Raw genomic sequence first — 19,359 nt, forward strand, 5'->3', positions numbered from 1 at the left:
CCAAAGATGAGAGTTGATGAGCATTTATCATGCACGTTCTGCATTTGTGTGATGTAAAGTTACAAACTGCACTGGCTTCTCACTCTTCTCATGATCTGATTCGCTAAGCTCAACAACCAATCAAAGTGGTCCTTCTCACCAATGAGACCAACGCTGACCAACCAGTCTAGGACTGACAGGACACTTCAAACATTTGTCAAAGGGATGATGTTCACTGGCTTTGTGTTTCGTGGCCCTTAGCTTGCTGTTTTTAACTATTGCCTTATCATCTCATAATTAATAGTTTCATTAATGATGTTTTTTTAAAAACTAAAGCTGTATGTGGTGACTTTTTATATGAAACATAAAATGTTGTAACCAATGTTTTGTGTCATGCTTTGTGTGTCTAGTACATTTGTGAATGAGTGTGTACATGTGTTACTCATTAAAACAGCTTAGCTCAAATGTCTGTTAGAGACCAAAGGTCAGCCCTGAATGGACCCTCAAAACAACCAGCGAAAAGACATTACATGCAAGAAGTTGCTGTTTCTCCATGGGAGAACCCCATTACAGAGCAGAATGGGTACATTTCGATGTATCTGACCATATGCTGGGGCAAACTGTGGAGGCAAGGGAAAAACTAATGAGATGAAATGTTGTAGTGATGGAAGTAAGGGCCGTTGAAGTGCCTTGGCTGTGTGAATGTGGACTGTGGGGGAAGAACCTCTATGCCTGACCTCAGCAGCCGCAACAAAAATGATCCTACCAATAATCCAGGATGCATTCCACTAGTACCCCAAACACTCAGTGGCTAGTCTTTACGACCTTAGGAAACTTTCTGTGTTGTTTTACTCCGGTGACCTCACTTCAGTTATGTGTGTACTACAGCTCTGCTGGGAAGAGGAACTGCTACTTGTCAAACCCAAAAACATGACGTCAGGGGCTGAGCAGCTTCTATACATTAGTGAGTATTGGTATAATATGTGTGGCTGCAGGAGGCAAAGTAATGAGAAGACATGCACTTTCAGTCATCCACTGCTTTTAATGAATCTGACAGTACCTGAACGTGTTGGCTCCATGTCTGAATGACCACCCCGGTCACTTTTCTGTAAAAGTTGCAGCGACAATCTTACCATGTGACATTTATGTGTCACTTACAACACAGTCTGAAAAGCATGCAGTCACATTAATGGTTGGCACTTGTTGATGGAAATATGAAGAAAGAAAGCTACAAGGGAAGCATTTGCATCACCCACTGTAAAAAGTTGTTATGTATCTTGTGTGTTGTTAGCATGCAAAGGATCAACAGATATTTAAAAAAGTAAAGCTGGAAGATACAAAGAACATAATATAAACATTGACTGTTTATGATTATAAATCATCCTTGTTAGGAAATGATATAAAAAAATGAGTTATATGCTGTATTCTTGCCTTTGGAGCTGTCTCAAAATTGTGGGTCACATTCTTAGCTTTAATTTGAAAGCAAACACACACAGACACGTGCACAAACACTCATACTGTAGGGCACTTACTGCCAAGCAGAGGAAAGACAAAATAGGTAATAGCTCTTGGCAAAGCATGCTTTTCAAACTGTGGGCCATTCACAATCATGTACTGTAAACACTCATTCACAGCCAATCAAATACCTTCATGTCAGAACAGGGAAGATCCTAGCTTTATCTATTTTTAGACCTACATTTGACAGGATATGTTAGATCACAAAGAACCTGATTACTGGTACAACAGTGAAACTAGAATTAGCTGAAATCAACCCGGACCAAATTAAACTGATACTGCACATAGTACATAAATGAAGTGATCAAAACAGATTTGTCAATTGTGTTATACATATGTAAAATAAATGTACTGTATGTCAATTTGTTTGAATGAAATTGTAAAAGCTCAACAAGTAGCAGTAATCCTGAAGATCCATAAGTAGTCTATGGTCATTTATACCAGGTTTTCAAGACATTTTCCTCACAAGACCCTGTTGTAATACAATCGAGGTATCACATTCATTTCTCACAGGCAACAGGGCATGATTAATAATCCTGATCCATCCCAGTGAAACCATATGGGCCTTCAGGACAGGATCCAGCAGCCAAATTATTAACATCAGTCCTTCTGTGCCTACAGGAGGGGAAGAGAAGGCACAGGGCAGCTCGACTGTTGTGGTTGGAGCACTGACAAAACTCAAATGTGCTGATAGGATCCAGAAAAAAATGTGCAAATAGTAAAAATCACTTCTGTGTGTTTGACTCCATCAGAATGCAAATGAGAAACACAAACATAAACATGACAACTGAGCTTTGAGGAAACCAAGAAAATTAACAGCCAGCAGCGCAGGCTGAGAAAAGACTATATGTTCCTTCCAGCAGTTCAAACAAGACGATAGCCTACACTCCATGCTATGCTGCTCCTGATTAGATCAGTATCCTTATCTGCCCCAAACATGGAAAAACGTGGCCTTCAAGATATCTGCAGATGAGCGTTTGCATGTGAATCCATGTGCAAGCATAAGCACAAGACAGTTTGTGTGCTATAGTGAAATAGGCCAATGATGTATTGTGTCTATAAATGTGTTCCACCCTGTCTCTCTACCATAAGTGCTGCAGGAGGACAGATCCCCTGGGACCACGGAGCAATGACTTCATTACAAAAAGAAAGACATCAGTCTCATAATATTATTTCTATCGTTTGAAACAAAAACAGCTTTAACAATTTTAATAATGCTTTGATTCCCTGTAGATTATCTCTCAGTGCAATACAAAAGCATCTGAAAAACTTGTACCTCGTAAATTGAGCCTGTGATGCATTTTTCCATCATTATGCAGCAAGCAGCCTGTGACAGTGTGTTGGTCGTTCAGGAAGAGGCACTTAAATCTACACAAGTTCCCACAGTGGCAGCTAGGAGTATATTTGCAACTGTAACTGTGCAGACATACAGTATATTTGTGAGCAAAATTCCCAAAACCTTGGAAATAACTTCTCCTTGGTGAGAAGAAGTTTACCCTTGACGAGAGGGTGAAAAGATCAGGTTTCATTAAATCACTTGAGTGAAGTGGTTTCTCACCACTGAATAAATGACAAAACAAAATAAGTGAGGACAAAATGGTTAGTAGACAGTGAATGATCACTTGAATGCCATGCAGTCATTCTTTTATTTAGGATAAACCTGAAGCAGCAAAAAAAAAATTCTAATTTCTAAAGGTATACTGTCGATCCACCTGTGCAGGGGTAGACATGTAGTCAAACCTCTCTGCTGGCAAAGCTGACAGAGAATAGGTTTAGACAAATGGTAAATGGTCTGCAATTATATAACTCTTTTCTACTTAGTGGCACTCAAAGCGCTTTCCACTGCTTCTTATTCACCCATTCACACACACACACACACACACACACACACCAAATGGGGAGCTGCTATGCAGCTGGCCAACACTCACCAGGAGCAACTAAGCTGGGGTTCAATGTCTTGCTCAAGGACAATTCGACATGTGACCAGTTGGGCCAGGGATCCGACCAACAACTGCGGGATTGGTGGATGACCACTCTACCTTCCTGCACCACAGTCGCAATGGTATGTAATGTTTTTGCGTTTTTTATTGTGGTTTACTTTATTATGCATCATAATAGAAATAAAAGCTAACAATTCCTCCCAGCATAGCCCTTAAGCCAAATCCTAATGCAATTGTTCTGTATTTGCACATTTGTCAAAATAAATGTCCCCAGTTTATAACGCCAGTTTTCTGCCAAAGCCTAACTCTAACAGACTTTTCATGACAAGTACACCAACCTTTTGTGAAATTAGGAAAGGTTGTTTTTTTAGGGGGCATGTGTCAGATACTGTATACCCAGATAAACTGACTATTCTGACAACTGGTGCAAGGGTAAAGAATGAGCTGGGGGACCACTTGTATTGCTGTAGAATTTGCACTGGAGCAATAAAACCTTTAAATATCAGCAGTAATATTTGGAGAAAAGAGCAACCGATTAAAACCCTCAGAGGCAGACTTCCACCCACACCTGAAAACTATCAGTGTTTGTTTTCCATTCCTGGGATGTCAGTAGTAATGGCAGCAGAGAAGACAAAAGCAGACCTATGTAGGAAATAGCTCCAAAAATAAATCTCTGTAGCTGAATTATTAGTTGACATTGCAGCTCCAGTCATATCAATGTCATAAGTGAGATCTAATTCAGGAAATGGATAGGGTGGTAAAACTGGCAACAAACCTAATGATTAATAAATGTGGATTTATGAATGGCTTGAGTTCAACTGCAGCTCAGTACACTTGCATTGAATACATTTGGGTGGTTTGGAAATGTATATAAGGTCCGTTTAACTACATTACATAATAACACTTTACCACAGTTCATTTGGTGTTTCATTGCTCAATCTGTCTTTCGCAGCTTGTTGTACCTGGTAGTGTGTGATCTACAGCCAAATACAAATCACACAAGATACATTTTGATCAAGCTACATTGAAAAAAGTATTACTCTTGGAAAAGAATAATAAAACAAGTGGGCCTTTATGAGCTGTGTTAATAATGTATGTATAAATAGTTCCTTGACATTGGATTGTTGTCCATGCAACATTTTTCTTTTTCCATAGTTCTACTGACAATAACCCATGGTAGCGAGAAACGAATTGATTCATTGATTTACTGCTAGAAGCGCAGTTTGGGTCTGTATTTCTTTTTAATGGCCTGTTTGATAGATGGTCCAGTGCTCTTTGAGTACTTCCCCACAAAGCCTGAGGTGCAGTGGGTGTAGTGGAGGGCAATGAAGCAATGGAATGAAAGAAAACCAGGAAGGAGAGAGAGAAGTCGAAGCAAAATAAAGGAAGGAAATGGAAGCAGAGGTGGAAATAAAAAAAAATAAAAAAATTATAAGAAGCCAAGAAAGGCTGGAAAAAAAATCCATTTATGATTGCAAGCATTGGGGCTCACTGATAGACTGTCATTGTTGGGTCCAGAGTCCTAAGAGGGTAGTCCAGGGTCGTAAATGAGGGCTATGAGTTGTCTAGAACTCTTTAAATCCTGTTATAATGTAAATTGGACATTTTCCTCCGCCTTCCCTGATACTCTGGCCCCCATTCAGCCAAGGAAGTGACTGCTGTTTAACTGCATGCAGAGGTAGGTCCAACCTTCTACACAGTCATAAGATGGCATCACTATGGAAAATGCAGCATGTCCATTCAGAATTTTAGGCCTGTATCATATCATATCTTAGAACGTCTTGTCTGCGAGATCTGATGAAGGTATGCTAATTTCATTAAGGAACTGAGACAAGGCACAATACACTTACAGGCACTTTTGCTAATTTCAGAGTTGTCAAACACACGATCCAGGGTAAAGCATGCAAAATAAAATTGCCATGACCTTTTGATAGGCAGTTCTTATCACTATTTAAAGAGTCCAAATCAGCTAAATGCAGCCTATCTGCCACATTTAACTGATATTAAGTATACAGGATATTATGTGGGCAATTAGGTTTGGGCCAGAATAAAATTGGCTCGTAACAGGCCAATAGTTTATGTTGCAAGCAAAGAGATGCCTTTTTTCAGACTGAAACTACACAAAAATGTTTATGGTTTCTGTTGACTAAGACAAACTGAAAAGAATGTGGTTGACTGATTTCATCTGAAGAATTACTAGAACTAGAAATTATCAAGATAATGACTAGATGGAGGTAACAAAGCGTTCAAAGTGTTTATTTATTTTTTTTATTTCAAGCTCACAAGTTCCCAAATGTTCACACATATGAATTTGGTCATATTGTACAGATTAACGAATGTTAAATGAAAATTTAATGAGGAACTGGTGTCATTTATCATTTCACAAGGGGCTTTAATGTCACAGTAATGTTCTCATAGACATAATCAGATGTGATAGGTTGCATCATTTTCCATGACAATATTTTCCTTTTACTAAAATGTGCTACTTTACTATCCATTTATGAGTATGAATGAAAGCTTGTCAGACACATTCAATATCACTCCATTTTCTGTGCTGATTGTTGCAACTGAGACATTCCAGGCGAGTGGATGTCACTTTGTCTGTGTAATCACACATTATTCTCTATTACCATATACACAGTTTAATTGGTCCTGTATCTCCACTGTTTTTCGTCTTTGTCTCTTTCTCTCTTACTTACTCGCTTTGTCTCTCTCTGTCTCTCACACACACACACACACACACACACACACACACACACACACACACACACACACACACACACACACACACACACAAACAACTGTTTGATGTGTGTAACTTGTATATACATAGTCATATGCATGTCTTCAGTGGACCTCTAAGTCTAAGAAACTTTTCCCAAACCATTTACTGCTTGCTGGACTGGGTAGAAATGCATATCTTAATAGACAGAGTTTATTATGTTAGACGCATATGACACACATTTGATTGGGTGATTTACTGGATAACAGTTTCTGCTGAACAACACCAAGCATGAGAGAATGAATGGAATTAAATTTAAACATAAATCAACTTATGGGGTTACTCTGTAAGACCAGACTCTAGTTTAAGGAACTGGGACTGTTAACACACTCACAATAGCACACACATACAAAAACACACATAGGCTATAGTTTTTTTCTATGCTGGAGAAAAAAACTCATCTTGCCAGAAATATTGTGGCTTTTACTGCTGTTGGCTTGTGTTCCACTTAACGCCCTTTACTTTCAAACACACATAGTATATCACTCAGCTGCCTCTAATATCACTACACTGTTAACCCAGTGAGTCAGTGGGTAACACTGGAAGCCCTGGTTGTTACTAGAGTAGGGGTCACCTGTCAGGGAAAATAGAGTGCAAGATTACGCAGTAGAGGAAAATCCCAAAAACATTTTGACTGTTAGACTGTGGGTACCTATCCATGCAGTGAGTGAGCACACTGCATGCATAGGCACATAATGCATGCTGTATATTTCAGACATAATACAGTGACATAGTGTGTCTAATGTGAATGACATGGAGCTTAGGTGTTGGAATTATTTTAATAGAATCTTCTGAGACTTTATTTTTCTTCATTTGACAAAAGAGGCCTTTAAATCACACAACCAAAGCAGCTATACGAGAGAAAATGCATAAATCAACCATTTTATAATAGGAAAGTCTTTCATTCAAATCAGAGACAAATAAGGGCATCATAAATCTAATGGACACCAGATTTGTGTGTTGCTGAACTGTCGATCTGCATATCACATGATTCCCTTGCATGCCAACCGCGAGGTTTGATTCCAAGCAGTACATAACACTATGTAAAACTATGCACATACACATTAAAATGCACTAAACTACAGTTTACCATGTGCTGAGTGGAACTTTACTGTAGGTCTCCCTAACCATTACAATGCAGTACAGTACCTAAAACAGAGGCAATATATGGTTGGGTGCATTAGTTCGCATCTCCTAGTTTTGAAATAGCAAAAAGAATCAAACTAACAAATTTCTTCATCAGCTAAACATTTAATGCACATTCATCCAGTACAATTGTTCTTTCACCATAAATTAATTAAAGTTTATTTTTAATTAATTTTAATGTTGAAGGAACATTTGTATTAGCTGAATGTGCAATACATATTTTGTTAAATGAAAAAGAAATTCATTGTTTTACTCCTTTTCCCATTCATAAATACAAAGTAAAAGGATGCAAACTTTTGGATCCAACTGTGCATAACAGACACAGTTTGTCTCACACAAACTTGATAAGTCTTGTATATACTACACTAATTACTGTACAATATGTGGTCCAAGCAGGGACCACATCAGAAGTGACTGTTTAGAAGCTTACAGCTCCCATAGGGATAGCAGCTGACTGATCCCTAGGGGAGGCCAGGGTTATCCAGCTGAGCAAACAGATGTTGCAGTCCAGACACCTTCAACAAAGCTGATCTCTGAGCTAACACATAGACTAATGCAGTGCTGGAGGCCAAGAATTAGCAAGTTGTCTGAAGCCGTGCAGGTAAAAGGAAAACACAAATACATTTCTAATAAGATTTACTCTGTTGAAACAGATTTACTTTACTGTAGCTACGTACCTACAAAAAAATTAGGAGGATTATAAATTACTCCAATTTCTCACAATTTGATAGGGAAAAACTTAGCAGAAAAACTATATCATTATGTTTTTCAAACATACTGTGTTAAATTTAGTGCACAAATTCTGAATGGACATGATGGTATTTAACAAAATTAACTATGCCAAGACATTTCTACTGAGGATTAAGCTTTATATTAATGCAAAATATTTCATTCTAGCTAACAGTAAGCATACTGTTGCCACAATGTTGGTTTTACATTTCCACATATCAGGCAGAATGGGAAAACTCACTTTCCATCATAATTTTACTAGGACTGGGTTTTCTACACTGGCAAAGGATTGTCAGATTGATGTCTTAGGTTGGGCCTTCCTCCTGTGGTCTTGAGGCATTGCTGGTTAGTTATAATAAAAAACATCACACCTTCCAGCTGTAATTTAAGCCATGGTTACACAAAAGACATACAAAAATATGCTCACAAACTGAGAAGAATCTGTGACAAGGGCCTTATATAACAGCATTTGGTTTTGAAAGTCCTGTCAACAGTACAGCTCCTCTGAGCTTAAGATGATTGCTATTCTGCTCCTACAGAAGGTCAGCAATATGGCACGGAGACGGATCTGTGACTGATTTGTGTATCTGCGTGCCTGTGCTTAGGTGTGCCATTGATACTAGTGCAGGGATCTGCCTTAGCAAGTGGAATTATCTCACCCAGGTAGCGGAATATTTTCCTTGTCTAATGAAAAATAAGCCCTCGAGGCTGAGTAGGAAACTAAATGACGTGTTAAGAAGGGGTGATTTTTTTGAGTGAGTGTGGGCAGCCATGATGGCAAAGTGAAAACAGCTGAGAAATCATATATTGCAATCATCGCCAGGGCTGGAAAATTAGTCTCGAACCAAAATTAAGTGTTACCTGCAAATTATTGTATTATACCAGTATATTGAGTCTGTCTGTAATGTCATCATACATGTATACCCTTGTGTCCTCTTGTTACCGCATACCACAACAGTGGCTGTAACAACTAAAAGCTAATGTCTTGACATAGCAGTGCAATCGACTCATGTTACTGTAATTTGACTGAATACCACCTTAAATAAGCAATTCTTATTTTCACAGAGATCCTGGTAACTTCACATGAAGAGCAGACATTATTGCAGGTTTGATTCCTGTGGACCTTGAGTGAACCTGTATGCATCACGTATTAAGGAACACAGGTAGGTACATTTACCTAAAGGTTAAAAGTTGGTAAAGTGTACAGATACAATAAATATACAATGACCTAAGAGAAAAGGAGCTGTACACACATTGAAACACTAACAGTTAAAACTTTCTTTTCAGAAAACGTATGCCTGATGCAGGCAAAGTGAGGAATTATTTAGTCCCATAAGAAATCTCAGAATCTCCTTGGTCACATATAAGCCATAAAATGCAGAAGCAAAAATCTCAGGCATCTGCTTTTCAAAGAGCCATAAGAGAGTCTTGACTTTCTTATGGTTATATAAACAATGGAGCTTTAAAGTCCAAATGCCTTTACCAGTACAGCTACTGCATGGCAACAAAAGCATCAAAACAAACAGGCCACAAAGGCTGAGTAAAGCTGTGTCTCTTAAAAATCTTACAACTTGGTTAATAAAAGCTAAAGTATAAACATTTTCACTATCCTGTTTAAAAAAAAACAATAATGTGGCATAAACTATACACATTATACACATTACTATCTCAAGATCGAATAGGGTAACAGGACAGACCAAATTACACGGGACTAAAAAAAAAAGCTACAAACAGAATCAGTGTTTGATAGAAATGGCTAAACAAATTATTCTTTTAACTGAAGCATTAGACAGGATGGAAGAGGATGGACAAGGCATGATCTTTTGAACCATCCCAGCTTGAGAAAAGACAACACCAGCTCTTGTTAAATTTGTTTATATCATTCAAGCAAGTCATTGTTTTTAACAAGGCCAAGAACTTTCTGAAAAGCAAAAAAATGAGCTTTGTTTTTATTTGAGAGAAAAATAGAAAGTGAGCACTTCCCTCTACTTGAGCCAGCAAGCATTTTATTAGAAGTGATAGTACATGTGTTTATGTGTGTGTGGAGGGGTCGTAGAATGTGTGTGTTTGTGTGTGTTTACACAGCTGCAAGTTAGAGACCAGAATCACTTCACCTGGCGGTGGTTTTGGGGTGTCCGCTGTAATCGCATTAAAAGTCAGACAGGCTCTGGCACCCTCTCCAGAAAAAAAGAGGACTTCACTTAAAAAAATATCCTCACATTAGAGCTCAACAATCAGTCCAAATCCCTACAAACCCCTGCTGAATTTCCTTAGGGGGCAAATGGTTTCCTTTCTAAACTCCTGATAGCTGATTGCTCTGGCAGGGTTCAGGTGGATGCTGAGTGGCCTCAAGCCCAGTTTCCACTCCATTCAAGTTTCCACTCAGACCCAGACTTGTCTCCACACCTCCCTCTCATCTCTTGTGCGCTTACTCCAACTCGCCCTCTTCACATCCTTCTCTTTAGGCCCAGTCAAGAAGCCAAATAATGCTCATGCCAGATTAAGCTCAACCTCCATATCAGAAGGTTTCTTAGGTGTCTATCTGTGTGACTGTGCTGCTTTTTCCTCATTTCGCAGGTCTTCCTTTTTGCTCCCTACCATCAAGCTGCCCCATAGCTGCTAGATGTGATTCACCAGCGACTTATCACACTGACCTCATCTGCGATAAAGATCAAACCATACGCAATAATCCCCCTTTGTTGATGCGTCCATCTCACTAAGAGCTCTTCTGAGTCACAGCCTGATTTACAGGACTGATTCACAGCCCAGTCCAGCCTTACTCAATCAATCCCCAACCCAACTCAGCAGCACCACACTCAGCCTGTCTGCACGCCTGCCTGGAAGGCTTTAATGGCCCTGCTGTGATACAAAGTACTGGGGATTGACAAGCCTCCAGGGCTCACTCTCTTCTCTAAACAAGAACTTTTCACATCACACACACACGCTTAAGACAGCCATACAAGTCTCCGGTTGAACTGCACACACAAGCACACACACCCTCACAACCATCTACATATAAATACACACGTGTATCACACTGTGCAAAGCATGAGACCAAGTCTGCTGCTTGCTAATCTTCTGTTCCTGTAGTCAAGATGATGTAGGGAGGCCCGAACCAAGCTGTGAAAGTGAAGTGTGTGGATGTGGGACAGTGAAGTAGCACACTGTGGTCCAACTGGGCCTATAAACTGGTAACAGAGCAGCATTTTTTGCTGCCTTGATCATGTCCCAGCCCTGCTCTGTTACCAGGCTTGATTGGGCTGCACTGAAAGCCGATCACCTATTGTGTAGACCAATAAACTAGGCAAGCTGCCAGATTTTGCAAAGAAAACAGTGGCATTGTTCACAGAGTAAAGCCCCTTGCATGCAATTAAAGCATCAGAACATCGGATTCACATATTGTGGGAGGTGGAAAAAGAGGGGGGCTTTAAACGAAGCCACATTTTAACCACAACTAGACAGATTAGGGAGTAGAGTGCACATTATCTGCTTGCTTTCAGTGAAAATAAATATTTGATAACAAAAATCAACGAAAGTTTGATGGGGAAAACTTAGTTCATACCTGTGTGGTCTTTGGTAAATCAGTCACGGCGAGGGTCAAAACCAGGGCTGGAAGACACAAAAGGAAAATATGTTATGCAGCTGTTGGCAGAAACAGCCAAAGATCTCCAGTACCATTTCAGCAGCTGTAAAATAAGATTTACCTCATCCATTAGTGATGTAAGAGCAAACTGGGCTGACACCATAGTGTAGCAGCAATATCACTCCAAAGACAGTCTACAGTGGCCTTCTTATGAAACAATAAAGATCAGTGATCACGTTTTTACTTACACTGATAAACTCTAGATCCTCTTAAGCTGATTCAGAGGGGGAAAAAAAGCATCTCACATCTCATTCTATCTTGTCATAAACTTCCTAGCATGCAGACAGGAGACGGTTGTAATCTTTTGCACTCATAAACATTTGACAGGACTTTGCAGCAGAGATGAACATGTTATAAAATCTTGGAAACTGTGATGATTTAGAACAGGACCAAGCAAGAACAGCCATCATAAAACAGTAGGGCAATTATTTCTTGTTCCTGTGGGCCAATTTGCTTTGCAGCCAGTAGTTGTAGACACAAACCAAACAAACAAATAAATTAGCCGCATGAACTTATCCGAACAGTTAAGAACAAGTTTTGATTCCTCTGGCAAATGTGGCTTTATACGACCTGTAATTTAATGTATTCACTCAATAACTTGGTTAAGTACTGAGAAAAAAGAATTGTCAAAGTATCATGATAGTTTATTGAATTTGATGTTACAATATGTAAATTGAAAAAAATTCAATAAATAAATGCAGTGAAAAAAGAGGCAATATAATTTTACTGAAACAGTAATAGTTTCTGTGATTTCTTTTGGCAAATTTTGCTATAATTAATACAATACAAACGTACTGCACATGTACTGTATATGAAATGTGTGTATGAAAATCACTGGTCCATTCTAAGGCGAGTCAAATCAATGCAATATAAACTGCCAATTGCAATCATGATCAGCAGTGCTGTCCACTGTTCACTCATTGTGTAACTGGAGTCGGTAATTACTATCTATGTAGTGTAGGAATGGGTATTTTTGTTTCTGAAAGTCACTGCATCAACACCATGCCAGGCACCTCCACTTTAAAAATTTACTGTAGTAAATATATCTGTCAACAGGATACTTTAGTTAAACCTACTGGTATTTGGTGGCATCGTGTGTACATGCAGGAAAACAGAGTATCAAACTAATCAACCATTACACAGTACACACGTATTTTGTGACCAAATAAAGTGAGACCATTTATTCCAAATCATCTATTGTGGGATTGAACTACAAATGTATTTGTCATCCGGCAAAAAAAACAAAAAAAAAAAGAAAAAAAAAAACAAAGCCAAGCCCTGAATCCTTTCACTTTATACAGCTATTTGACAGCCAGTTTCAGCTATGTTCAAAAGTAGGTCTTAGCTTTTTTTTTGTTTGTACTCTTTTAACAAAGTAAATAACAAATGATATACTCTTGGAATGTCTAATGTCTGTTCTTTAAACCAAGTACTTTTCAACAGCATTCACAAGCACCCTTTTGTTGAGAGCAAAGGGCTTTGACGATTGAGACAAGTACCCCAAACACCTTTACACATTCCATTTCAACAAGATCTATGCTAAGTGCCTACAGCACTGTGCTGAACTGAGAAAGGATAAACAACATGGCACGTGCCTGAAATTATACTGTTGGAAATATCCCTGAAGTCCAGTGAGAACATACATGCACAGTACAGATGCATATAAAACACACACAATTGCCAGACAGACCCTGTACAGTGTTGGAGACGGTGATGTTTGTGAAAGATTGGGACTGCTCAGAAGCCGCTGTGCATGAAACCTTGGAACGCATGGAGCACCTAATTGAATGAGAAACAGTCTCCTGCTGGATCAAGACAGTTTTTTGGCAGAGCAGTACAAGCCAGGCGTTAGTTTTGCTTCCTTCATTCTGTTTGCAGCACTTTTGTTTAGCCCCTTTGAGTAACTGAGCGTCCTCCCTGTGCCAAAGCATGCACAGTGTCATGATATGTTGTTCAGTACTAACAAATAGTAAAAATCTGATCTAATAGAGAGTGGAAAACACTTGTTTCCAGGATTGAGAAAGACAGATTGAGATTGGCAGATTAGTTGGCCATGCTGCGGCTGCTGTTACCCTTTTTCGCTCGTGTCATTGGTCTCCTGCCAAGATGGACAAGTTTTGATTTCAGAAACATATCCCAATCTAACACACACACACACCCAGGCACTCCACTCTCTGCTTGGCTTCTCAACCCACGCCCTGACGCTATTTTTGCCACTCATATAAATCAAAGGCAGCCGTAAGGAATGAGTCAGTGGCATGCTGATAAGTATCACACTGAGAGGTGTAGTGGTTACATGCTCACAAACAAAATTAAATAGTAATGTGTACGCCAGACATGAGCTGACATAGTCAGAATCCATGGCCAGAGAAATAAACCATATGTGTCAACAACAAGCCCTTAGTTTTACTTGCTTTTTGCAAGGTAGCTGCCATAATCGACAGAACATATTTAATTTTATTGACTCACTGGGAAAGTTTTAATTATCTCTTAGTGGTGCTAAAATAGCAGTGGTATATAGTGTGCAAAACTTGTCTCTAGCCTCTGCATTTTGCAGTTTTCTCACACATAATTTGTTTCACTGGCCTGAAGTGTGATCCTAAAATTCTCCTGGCTGTTTTTGTAGGCACCACAATGACTTGAAAACTTACAAGCTCCGGTATTTGACATTTATTTCTGGATGTCTGACGAAATCAGGACAACCAACTGTGAAACTGTCAAGAAATAATATAGGGGGTGGAGAACCTTGTTAAAGTCTAAAAGAAAATGTTAAAATCAAAAGTAATAGCAGTTGTATGATCTCAATATGTCCAAAATTCAGTTGACATGGCTTAACTTTCAGATTAGCCACATCTTGGTGATTGAGAACCTTCACCAATATGGTCTATATCTGGTGAAATGCCTAAAAGAGCTCATGTGTATGCATATAAGAATTTTTACATACAGAAATGTTTTGGTGGTCTATGTTCTTATTGCCTTGCTGTAAATGCACACACAGTATTGGTTTTGCCTGTGCACTGTTACCAGCACTGTAACAAATTGCTGTAATTTCTTCAGTAAAATTGTACAATAACTTCTTGTTCTGTCATTTTACAAGGTTTAACTGTATATTGCAATGCATCATGGGTAAAAAAAAAAAAAGATTTGTTCCTTTAATGTAGATGATGCACATAACAGCTGAAAACTGTTGATTTTGACGGTTGAACTTGAACGAGGAACAAGAACATTTGCTGACCAAAGGGTTAATAGTAATTTCTTTGGTGAGAATGAAATTGCAGTAAGTTTGTAATATTGTATTAATTCCCTACGGTTTTTGATGGTTTTATAATGTTAATTAGCACCTTAGCATGCTAGCATAGCTTAGCTTTAGCACAGTTTTGGTGTATTTCGTGTTGTTAGCTACTGTCTAAAGCTAAAACTAGCTCGGTGCGATACAGTCTTTAAGCATCTAGTTGACAGAAGTGACTGAGGAAGGGACATTTGCATTTATTAGACAGAGAGGAGCGGGTACCAGCCTGGACCATGTGAGCAGTAGAAGCCTCCGGCCTGCTACAGCTACAGTCCTATCTGCAGACATTTAACCAGCTTTACAATATGTGACAGATATTTTAAAATGGAGATAAACAGTAAAACGCTGGTAATTTAGGCAGTCAAAATCTCTTTATTGTGATTTTTTGAGTAGAAAAAAAGGTAAGCTGGCAGTTATCCACCCAAGTGCTCTGTTTATCACACTGCCCTGCACAGATTCCCAAGCACTGTAACATGCCCACACATCATTATCAGAAACGTTGTCCTCCTCTTTGCAGATGACTGTGCGTTGTCTACCAGTACACAGAATGTGGTAACCTAAGTGTTAAAATTGTGAGTCAAAGGCTACAAACAGAGCAGCTCCAGCAAAAACCTTTGTAAAGGTTTGCATTTCTGTTAACACGAAAGCTCTCAGTGCTTAATATTGACTTTGGCAGTACACATTGTCAGAAAATGTTAACACACAGAAGAAGTCAATTGCAGCAAAGCAACCAGAACTAATGGCATGTCACGCTATTGAATTCCTCAGACAGTTTCCACTTTTACAGAAACTGTCTTTGACAAGGACACTGACAAGAATAAAATAAATAAATTACATACATACACACACACACACATATATATATATATATATATATATATATATATATATATATATATATATATATATATATATATATATATATATATATAAAGATAACAGTATATAGTATGTAGCGATGCACTAAAACAAGCAAGTTGGACATCTACTTTTCATCACGTGACAGCTAAGTGTAAACGTTTCACTATCCAAATGAAAGTCATGCATCCAATAAACCCCTTTTCATTGACTTATTTATTTCACTTAAAAAAGTATGACTTTTGTGGATGTCATCCAAATTTTCATTGTACCGTAGACACTCCCAAGAATCAAACAATAGCCAGACCTAAATAAAAAGTCTGTCCTGGCTGTAAAAGAATGTTTAATGCTCACACAAAACTACAAACATCTCATCATTTTTGAGTGACATGTTAGGGGTTTTAATGAATTTGCAGAAGTGAATAGCCTTGAGTTTGAGTCTTTGACCTGAAGTTGGTTATCGTGTCCTGTAAACCCTGACACCCTTGTCATGGCAGTGTTTTAGTCACAGCTTTATATAAAGACTGAAAGGTGATTAGAGAGGAAGGATTTAGAGCGGCAATGGAAAACAGACATGCTAACTGAGCAAGTTCCTTGATTAATTCCACATTTTTTTCTGGCAAACACGGATACTGTTTTCTTCTAATACTATCCTTCTATTGCTCTGTGTGCTCAAAAATGGACACTCTTCACTCAAATAGACCCCACAGGAAACTAAGTACTGTCCCATCAACAGGTTTAGGAACTAATGTTACAAAAGCAACATTAAAAACACTGCTAGTCTCATCAAGGTAAACTTTATGAGCCAAGGTATTGCATAAGATGTTGCATTTGGTGCAAAACCCTGAACAATGACTACACTTTAGAGTTACTTTGGGAATTAGGTTTCAGTTTTGTCCCTTATAAATCTCTGTCAGAAGCGCATGTGACGAGTGTTGACCTGAACAAGAACCATGATCTTCTTCATGAGCCCAAGGTTGGACTAAGATATAAGTGGATTATCCTAGACTTCCTAACTTCCTAAAACCATGACTAAACCAACACGACATGTAATTATGCCTGTTCCTGATTATTTCAGAATCCATATTGTTTCTCACAGTAATTATTTTGTTGTACCGCCGTCTCACCTGTGTCAAGAAGACCCATTCCAAGACTTAGTAGTGACCCACAAGTATTTAATGCTGCTTCACTGCACAGCTAACATGCAAGCATTTATTTAAAGCTTACAAACGTAATTGTAAACACATTGGGAATGAAGCTCTAAATGTGTAGACTCCTGGTTGCCAATCGATAAGGAGTAAAAGAAGCCCATTATAACTTCAAAAAAACAGCTTCAGGCTATTGTTATGGCAGAAGGACTCTATTATAAATGTTTTTGCCAAATAATCGATGTTAATTATGATAAGGAGCCTTCTGATTTAGCCTAAGGCTAAAATAAGTTTTCAAAAAGGTACTTCAGTCTCCGCTTTGCTGCTGGGTTTTTCATATTATTGGCATTGTTGACATTAATTCACATTAATAAAGTTGCTTGGAATTCTTACTGGTGTTAACCATAAAACAATTCTTCTCTGGGCTGCAATCTTGACTAAAAGTTGAAGTGTAAATATCTGCTGCTTCTATGATCATGATTTGAATCCGAGCAGGAGAGGTTAAGGCTATTTCCCATAATAAGGCTTTTTATGCATTCCTTTACACAAAGCATCTCAAGCAAGATCATTTGAGTATTTCTGACTTAAATTTCTTCTCGTTTTCTCCACAAGTCTTGCATACAGGAGTGTTCCTCGTCAGATTAATCAAACTCTTTGCACAAACTTGTTTAAAATCAATCAATCAGTGACATCTAATCTTAAGTAGCTGTGCCTCCATTAAATTTGTCCATTGTCATTTGTTCACCCCATGTAATTGCCACGTAAGGCTGCTTGCTCTGCTTTGTTTGCTGTAAAGTTTCATTCACACAAATGTCAGATGAGAGTAAAAAGAAGAGTTTAAGTCAGCTATACACTACAAATTTAACAGTCAGCTCATCACATTGAAACAAGCAAAACAAAAATATCAGAATATTTTAATAGTGGCCTATATCTTTCAGTTACGTGATCAGAGCAGAGCTGTACTGTGACAAAAATAAAGAGGGAACGGAAGTTAGATGCAAAACAACATCTTTCTTGGTGCTACATGAATAATACACAACATGGTTAAAAGGATGACAAAGGAGACATTAAAAAGTAAAGAATATTCTAGCTACAGTAGGAGGTTGTTACATTCTCAGGTGTTAGAACAGAAAATGATACTGGACAGATACCTGACATAAAACTAAGAGGCAGAGAGAGACTACTGTAAGTAACGAGAGGTGGGAGAAAATTTATCTAAAGTCTAAATCTAAAGTAAATTTACAAACCACAATGACGAACAGAATATTAATTTACTATTAATTTCGTTCTATTGGTGCTGTGCGTTTAAATTAAACAATTTCTGTCTCACATTCACAATCCATATTCCTTAAGAGGAAGTAACAATAATCTTGAAGTCAAATACGTGCATTTTACCCCATTGAGTTTGTGTGATCATGACAGGTACGACAGGTCTAAACTACTCGTTGATATTTTTCATAGCTAAGATAAAATATAAGGTAGAGGAAAATTGGTGAATGTGGAAGAGCAAATCTGTTCATTCGGGGGGTTCTTGCAAGAGGCCCAATGCTTCTAGGCTCATTTTTTTCCAGCGTCTTTCACTCAACGTCATTCCAGATAATAAAATCAGCAATCTTTACATATAACCTCCAGCGACATGCTTAGCATGTTATATCAAATCACAAATTGGATGTTGATGAGGTGCAAGTCAAAACAAGCATCTAAAGGAATCTATGGTTAATATATAGCAGATTCCAACACAAAGCAATATCCAATCATATGAGAAACTGTTTATGTGTATAGTGAGTCTGCAGGAAGCATTAAGATCCTAAATCAAGATCATGCTGTAACCTAATCCAAACCAATGTCCCATTTGAAACCAGTAGTCCTGACTGCTTGTGGCCAAATCACACTTCTGCAGGAACAAAAACACTGCAGCAGTCAGCACAGAAACACAAACACTGACAACAGCCACACCACAACCTATCCTATCATATATCCCTCCACCAGCAGAACAAGAGAGGCCAGCAACCTACACTACACTAAACCACAAGTCTCTTAGGATTTTGGGGGTAATATGAATGAAAATCCAGATACATACAACACTAGTGTTTCTGTACATTAGAGATGATATTGCACATGCACAATTATTATTAGTACTAGAAAACAGCTGTAAACATAGAGCTCTATGATCCTAATAAAGTACAACTAAGCATACTAAGCAGAGATGGTACGTAAAAAAAAAAATCATTAGGCTGTGGACCCAAAATGCTCACTTGTGGTGCAAACTAGACAGTTCAACAGTGGTATGACATTATTGTTGGACCAGAGACTCTTTGGCGAGTTGGACT

General features: G+C 38.4%; 1 protein-coding gene across 1 annotated transcript in view; it reads right to left on the reverse strand.

Annotated features, from left to right (window-relative positions):
• The window catches only part of LOC137126347 (zinc finger protein 469), a 177,412-nt gene that overhangs the window by 120,634 nt on the left and 37,419 nt on the right, over positions 1-19,359 (reverse strand). The window contains exon 3 of the mRNA XM_067503017.1: positions 11,654-11,700. The gene's annotated coding sequence lies outside the window, so the exon portion shown is untranslated. The remainder of the gene's footprint in view (positions 1-11,653; positions 11,701-19,359) is intronic.

The sequence above is a fragment of the Channa argus genome, chromosome 4, assembly GCF_033026475.1.
Source record: "Channa argus isolate prfri chromosome 4, Channa argus male v1.0, whole genome shotgun sequence".
NCBI lineage: Eukaryota > Metazoa > Chordata > Actinopteri > Anabantiformes > Channidae > Channa > Channa argus.